This window comes from Cyprinodon variegatus, unplaced genomic scaffold (assembly GCF_000732505.1).
Source record: "Cyprinodon variegatus isolate N-32 unplaced genomic scaffold, C_variegatus-1.0 Scaffold275, whole genome shotgun sequence".
Taxonomy (NCBI): domain Eukaryota; kingdom Metazoa; phylum Chordata; class Actinopteri; order Cyprinodontiformes; family Cyprinodontidae; genus Cyprinodon; species Cyprinodon variegatus.
Genome location: NW_015150728.1, coordinates 38968 through 47247, shown reverse-complemented (window position 1 = coordinate 47247; position 8280 = coordinate 38968). Strand labels below are relative to the sequence as shown.

The 8280-nt window shown below is 36.7% G+C and overlaps 1 protein-coding gene across 1 annotated transcript in view; it reads left to right on the top strand.

The window, feature by feature from the left end:
• Positions 1-1839: 1839 nt before the first annotated feature.
• The window catches only part of LOC107089973 (melanocortin receptor 5-like), a 38243-nt gene continuing 31802 nt past the window's right edge, over positions 1840-8280 (top strand). Inside the window, exon 1 of the mRNA XM_015383066.1 lies at positions 1840-2001. The gene's annotated coding sequence lies outside the window, so the exon portion shown is untranslated. The remainder of the gene's footprint in view (positions 2002-8280) is intronic.

Here is an 8280-nt window from a genome sequence, read left to right as displayed (position 1 = left end):
TTAAAATTAAAAAAACATTTGCACCTTAAAGACTACTTTCCTGTTTTTCTTTTAATAATTCCTTATAAAAAAGACCATTCAAGCAGCACATTTTTCCTGATGTTTTCAAGAATATACTGTAGGGGTGAAAGCTGCAGCTGCTACTAGTGTGAAGTGAATGGACAGCAACAAAGTGTTAAAGCAACAATGGGGAAATGCTGTCCCCTCAATGCTAATGTAAACCCTGGTTGGATAAGGATTCAAAACTGGATATGAAGATGAAATCTGACGCACAGTTTCAGAGTTACAACTGATAAAATAATTGCTGTCTGTGGTTCTCCAGTAGGCTATGGTGTAATTGAGCAATAGATGAAAGAAAAAAAAGAACTATGAACTAGTTCATTTTTTGGAACTGTGAACTTAGTTAAAAAATTTGAATTATGAACTATGAACTGAACTAGTTCATTTTAAAATGTGTGAACTGAACTTTGAACTAGTTCACGTAGAAAGAGAACTTTCCCAAGACTGACTGTGAGCCACTGAGACAGAGAGAGCCTGCCTTGCTGTTTAGCCTGCCTGCTAAACTCCAGCTGGATGGAAACTCAACCAATGGAAATGGACAAAAAGCTTTGCAGGTCTGGCATAATTAGGGACATTTCATGTGTTTACTGATGAGTAACGACAAAGCTAATAGGATGGACTGGATGCTATGCTATGCTACAGGAATATTTTGTGAGCTACGTTGTTGAAGCTTGGACAAGCTTTACTTCACCAAGGGCTTAAACACTGATATAACATTAATGTTCATGTGTCCCTCAGATGCTCATTAAATTTCAATGACCAAGTATGATCAAGAGTCATTTAATGAAATCCTGATTTCTATTTGCTGCTAGCGTTTTTAAAGAGGGCAAAGAATCATTTGACAAAAGGTTATTGGTTCTTCATTAATGAAATCATTAAATAAAACACTATTTGGCCAAATAGTATTTTATTCACCTCATGGATTTGCATTGTGAATTGGTCTAAAAACATTCCAATTTCTCTAAATTAGTTAAAAGCTAATTTAAACACATCCCATATTCTTCCAGATAAACTTTGGTTTTCAAACACAAAATCCATCCTAAACTGTAATATTGTTTCCCCTTCCTCTTTGTACATAGCAGTTTAGTTTAGTTGAGTTTCACTAGTCTTAGTTAAGAGTTTTTAAACTGAAATATGTTTGACTTGGAGCTGAATGATTTTTGTTAATAAATAATTATATTTTCAACAGAAGTTGTGTTGAATTTATTCCATATATGTGCAGAATTAACTGTTTGACCATGATTAGAGCTTGAATCACATTTTCATTTATTGTTCTAACACCCAGCTAGAAGGGCGTGTGTTCATAAATAATATATCATCCGAAATGATGTCTGATTATTAATGATTATTAAAGTGACATCCAACCGGATGAGCATTGAACATAAAATCACAACAATAAATACCAATGCAAAAAATTCAAACTTAATCATTCAAGTGTATTTGTTGATGTGTTTAATGAAAAACATAATCTTTATCACAACCCACTGAAACATATTTTGCCCTGGAAAATCCTTTAAGATTTTGTCTTCTTTTTGTTGATTTTCTTCAACATAAATGATCATTTTAAAATTATAAAAGAAAAACTGTTTTACATCATAAAATTTTGTGTAAAAAATATACATTATGTATGGCTTCTGCTTGGTTTAATTCACTGGTGAGAGAGGGCTGCAAAAAATTGCTAGCAGTGGTTTAATGTTGTATTTGTCACAGCAGGGGAGGGAGTTCATCCTCACTCGCTCGCTTTCTTTCTTTTGCTCTCTGTCGCTCCCTTTCCCCACTCTCTCTCTCTCTCTCTCTCTCCCTCACACACACACATACACACACACACGCACAGCTTCTTTAGCATCGTCAGACTCATGACTTGTAAATCAACCCGTTTCATGCTCCTCAGTTCTTCTGAGCCACTTGGAGGGAGGATTTGTGGAACAGCTCCAGCAAGAGGTGAGTCATCTCTTATCTCCGTCTTTTCATTAATGAATTTCTATGACTGATTTATTACTTCAGATGTGTGAAATGCACTGTGTTTAAGACAGTCACGAGAAGATGCAGGTATAAGGCAGATACACTCACACGTATATCCTTAACTGTTATCATCATGATTCGCATTACTATTTTGATGTCATTTTGAACTTTCCCTTGACAAACTGCAGGGTTCACTCACAATGTGTGGTAAACCTATTTTCTGAAATCAGCTCTCCCATGCACATCAGTTGCTGGGATTCATTTATAGAGAGATTTTATCTCTAGTTGGGGCTGAAATAAAACAGGTTCAGCTTCATATGCCCATCCATTCATCCATTTTCCATCATGCTTATCCCAAGCGGGCTCTCGAGGGGTGCTGGTGCCTAGCTCCACCTGTCTACAGGTGAGAGGCAGGGTACACCCTGGACAGGTCGCCAGTCCATCCCAGGGCAACAGCTTCATTAGTTAATTTAGTAATCTCAGAACCTATATATCTAATACATTTTTAAAAGGGGAACAATTCATCACTTACATATGCACAAACAAAATGTTTATTGCTTATTTGTAGTAAAATATTAGGGAATACATTCAAAAGACTGTTAAAGCATTACAGAGATACCGCCTCCCGGTCAGCTACTGTCCTACATCAAACTGATACAGAAACCCAGCAGCACTGTTCAATCCGTAAGCATGCAGATAAGCTTCTCATGCTCAAGTTCCTATAGCTACATTGTCGTTGGAGTTCCTCTTGTTTCAAGCAGTGTGTTGCAAAGAAATGTTGTACAGTATAGATTCCTTTTTAGGCAAGTTGGTAGATGTCACTTCCTGAAAAGGTCAACAGCAAGCATTATAAAGACTTGCTAAATTCCCCTTTTTTAAGAAAGAAAATGATTGTACTTGTAAAAGATCAGCCTCAACAAGCTACTGTTATTGTGAGAGTGGATTAAGATCTGGCTTCTGCTAAACACATCTACCACTGAGGGAAATACACTAGACAATATCTGCGTTTATCTTTTGGTTTGTTTTGTGCTTTCCAGTATAACCAGCCCATTTCTCCTGAATGCTTTGTGGGGGATGTCTGTTGTCACATAGTGAATCTCAACAGTAAGTCAATAATGGCAAATGGCTTGAAGAAAACTGATTAAAAAACAGGGCCATTATTTTACTCATATTATTTGTGTGGCATAAAAAAAAGGCAATTCTCAGCAGGGCGAAGCAGTATGAGCATATCTAATCAGTGAAATCAAATATCATTATGCCTCTTCCTTTAAAGGCACACAGTGGCATTTTATGTATACATAAAAATTAACAAATATGATATATTCATCCTACAATACATGTTTTTTTTTTCTCACCCGTCTAGGCGTAAAATATGTCTTTCCCTTTTTTTTGCATTTGTTTGGAATTTTCTTGTTACACATTTGCTGAGCTTTTTTGCCTTTACAATAGAGCACCTACACCTACAGTTAGTAGTAAATGCAGAGCACAAAGCTATGTCTAGAGAAAAGGGACGCCGTCAAAATCTAGCCTGGACAGCCAGAGTGTATCAGTCTGGTAGGGCTTGATTTTAAAGGCGAGAGTAACAGGATCAGCGTCATTAGGTTAGAACCATTCAGATAACTAAGGATGTGATGGAAAAACTCCAAGTGACACACTTTGTTTTTGTAGTTTTTAGTCCATGAAACATGTCAACCCATCGAAAAAACTCTCCAGTGAATGATTTCGGCTTTTAATTTCTTCTTTTGCCTATAAACTCTAAGGCCAACAACTGAATATCTTGCTCCATGACTGACATAAACTGTGCTATTCCACCCACAAAGATCATCTGCCTTTGGAAAAACAGCTTGTTTCTATCAAGACTATCAGACAGTGGAAACAGCTCCAAGACAGTCGGAAACTAGCCGTAGACATAAACCTGTTCTCTAATAATCTGAAAAAAGATATTCTTGCTCACCAACTGTGACAGCATCAGTCCAGATAATCTATAAACAATTTCGTCATTGACTGTACATTTATATTTATAGTATTTCTTAGTATTTCAGACTGAACGTAGTTTGTTCTGTAATGTGTTTTTTAAATGTATGTAATTACCTAAAGGGCTACGGATGAAAACTAGCAATAGCCTGAACAAGATATCTCTTATTCTTTACACTGTCCCTGATAAATAAACAAAAACCAAAAAAACAAACAAACAAAAAAAAAAACAATAAACATTACGTTCACAGTAAATTGCTGGTCAAATGTAGAACGATATACAATTCAAATTGTAAATTATAGTAAACTTGTACTTTAATTTCACCTTACAATATGTAGAAGTATCTAGCCTTATTGTTACGATGTATGGCACAATGCCTTAATTCCCTAGTAATGTATGAATGTATGTATGTTGTGCTTTTACAACATTTAATTGTAATTTCACAAATATGAAGTTACACTAAATTGCTGAGTATGTTTCACAGTACATTGCTGATCTCTTAACTGTGAAAGTCATGCAAATTCAAATATTTATTGTAAATTCAAAGCAAAATGTTTATGGTGCAATGATGCCAGCAGCCAAGCTGATGCCTCCCTCTATAAGGAGAGTGTCACAGTTAAAAAGAGCGCCAGGCCAGATGAAGCTATTACAGAGAGAAAAATCAGGGGAAAAAAAGGTTAGAAATAACTAATAAAGCAGAACTGGACTGGATTATTCAGTGAGGAATATAGATCGTATTTTTGTAACACACCACACCTTGTATGTGCTTAACCGTTTTGCAAATCTAGTGTCGGCAATCAATACCAAATTTTTATACATTTTACTGCTCTAATCAAAGAGTAATAAAAGACTGATTATTATACTTACGTTGTTCTGTATAGAAAGAGAAACGAAAAATACTGCCTAATATTTTATGTTTGTGATATTGTACCGCTAGCAACCTTTTAAAAGCACATCTGACTGAGTTGTATTTACTGTTGTCTGTTCCACTGTCACATCATCGGAATTAGTCACATCATAAGGTCTACTGCATATTGAGATCACTGTGTGGTGGATCAGGCTGATCAGAAAGGGAGGCTAATAACAGTCACAATCCTCTCTGTATAAAAGTTTATCAAGAGAATTAAAATCTGACAAAAAATTAGCAAATCAATTATATGAGCTGTAATATGAATATGAAATATTCCTGTCAAAAACTGATTTCAATACTTCCTCCAATGTGGTAACATTGTAAATTTTTGTCGAATTAACAACATTTTAAAATATGTTTTTTAAAGGACATTTTAATTGAATAAAGTGCTTCTAGATTCTGTGGATGTGCTTAATAAAGCCTATTTCTAACTGGACACTTTTAATTAAGTGTTGAATTTTAATGAGATGTTAATCAGTTCAGTGCTGTGGTTCATCTCAGCTTCACTCTGTCATTCTGCTGGGCTCTGCCTCTCTTACTGAATACGTGTACATTTAAAACTTACCTAAGTTAGACATATTACATGAGAGGCTCGAGACAAACATCCATTTGTAGATCATCTGATAATAATGAGTTGTTTTTTTGAAGAGTGTTTTGATTTATTTCCTTTGTGTGTGTTCTCATTATAGGAACAAATATCATTGTTGTTATTGTCAAAATCATTGAAAAAAATAAAGGTAGATCCTCTGAACATAATGGGTTAACCTGTTTTTAAAGGTCTCCAGCAGAGAAAATTGGTAGTCTGTTCTCTTTTGAAGTGTGAACATGTCCCGCTGAGCATTTTGGGACTGAAAGGATATTTTTAATATTTTCCTGCAAATTCAATTTTGCATCCTCTTTGAAACCAACTGTTGAAAATTTAAAGATTTTGCTGACAACCAAATGTAGTTATGTGACTCATGGTCTTTCATGTTTTGTCAACTGATCAGTTGGTTTCAACTGATCTGTGCAAAAGATCAGAACAACAATTACCTAAGGTATTGATTATTAACTTATTACAGCTTAAAGGCATTGTGTAGGATTTTTTAAAATACCTCCACTTAAAAAAAAAATGTACGTGCAAAAACATGCACAAGCCCATTTCTCCTCACGAAACCCCTGTTTAAAATGTACTGTTCTCATAGCTCATACAAGCTTACTGTGTCCACATAGAGCTGGGACTATACAGTGGACTTTATAGCAAACTCAGTTAACTGACTGTTTAGACAGATGATCACTGCTTTTTGCTCCGTTGGTCACGTAACTCCTCCTCATACCTGTGCCATCTTAGTTATTAGTTGCCACTCTCGGGTAGCGACAGCCTATGGGGACAGCAGGCCGCTGTGACAGCAAATCCCATAGTGCATTACGAGGAGAGCTCTGTTATGACCCTCTGTCATTTCCAAAGAGCCGCGGGGAGAAAGGTGAGTTCCAATGACTGTCTGAAACCTTAGCTCACCACACATACAGTATATGCCTGAAAGTGCGCATGCGCAGAAAAAGATATCTAATGGGGCAAGCATGTAGAATGGCTTTACGTAAACATATCACCAGGATGATTGACAATTAGGAGGACCACTTATTTAGACTTTACCTTTTAACTTCCGAGGCGCCTGCTCCAATCTCTATCTGCCTCTGGTTGGCAAAGGAGCTCCCTGCTGTGTTTGTTTAGATAATGAAAAGAGATTAAGCATTTCCAGAAAAATCTGGCAGTTTGTTTTTTAAGGAAAATTGTAGCTAGACAGCAATTCAATTCAGATACATGGCTGACTTATAAAACTCCGGTTGGTGCTCAGATCATGGTTGCATTTTTCTGCTGTTTGCTGTAAATAAGGTTTCATCACTTAATTTTTATAATTTTGTTCAAGTTTGAGCAAACTTCTTTTAGCAAGGCCCACAAACTGGATCATTGTTGCCCAATTCCCATTTCAATGCCCATTTCATATACGTTTGCCTGCATGTGATCATTTCTCCAGCAACTGATGAATAGAATTTTAACGTTTGTTACAATTAAAATATACAAGCATGCTTAGTGTGAGGGATTATATTTGAGTCAATGAGTCAATGCAATCAACTGGTTTTCCTTAGATAGAAAACTTTGTATCAACTGTAAAGTGCCTTGAGATGACATGTGTTGTGAATTTGGTGTTATATAAATAAACTGAATTGAATTGAATTTCCTACTGTCATGAGGGTTTTGGTGACAGAGCAGGCTTGAGGGACCCACCTATAAAAGTGGTTTTAAGATGCACACAGATGTAGATCACTGTCATTCCAACTGGTTCCTCAATAGGATTTACAGTTAGAAAAATAAGTATTTAGTACAACTTGCTATTTTGCAAGTTATGTACTTAGAAATCTTGAAGGGGTCTGAAATTGTCGTCATAGGTGCATGTCCACCATGAGAGACATAATCTAAAAAAAAAAAAAAACAGAAATCTCAATGTATGAGTTTTAACTATTTATTTATTGATACAGCTACAAATAAGTATTTCAACACGTGTCTATAAGCTATTATTCTGACCCACAAAGGCTGTCTTCTAAATTGTTTGAGGTTGTTAGCTGCATAAAGACACCTGTCCACCCCATACAATTAGTAAGAGACCAACTACTAACATGGCAAAGACCAAAGAACTGTCCAAAGACACTAGAGACAAAATTGTAAACCTATTCATGGCTGGAAAAGGGCTACGGGGAAATTGCCAAGCAGCGTGTTGAAAAAAGCTCCACTCTCGGAACAATCATTTGAAAATGGAAGAAGCTAAACATGAATGTCAATCTCCTTCGGACTGGGGTTCCATGCAAGATCTCACCTCGTGGGTCTCAATGTTTCTAAGAAAGGTGAGAAATCCACCCAGAACTACACAGGAGGAGCTGGTCAATGACCTGAAAAGAGATGGGACCACTGTTTTCAAGGTTACTGTTGGTAATACACTAAGATGTCATGGTTTGAAATCACCCATGGCAAAGAAGGATCCCCTGCCTAAACCAGCACATGTCAAGGCCTGCCTTAAGTCTGCCAAAGACCATTTTGATGAGAGAACTATCCCAAGAACATGATTCTTTCTGTAAAAGTATGGGGATGGTGGTATCATGTTTTGGGGATGTTTTTTCTGCACATGGGACAGGATGACTGCACTGTATTAAGGAGAAGATGACTGGGGCCATGTATTGCGAGATTTTGGGGAACAATATACTTCACTCAGTTAGAGCATCGAAGATGGGTGAAGGCAGGGCCCTTCAACAGGACAATGATCGAAAGCACACAGTCAGGAATGCCACGGCCAAGGAGTGGCTCTGTAAGAAGCATGTCAAGGTTCTGGCGTGGCCTAGT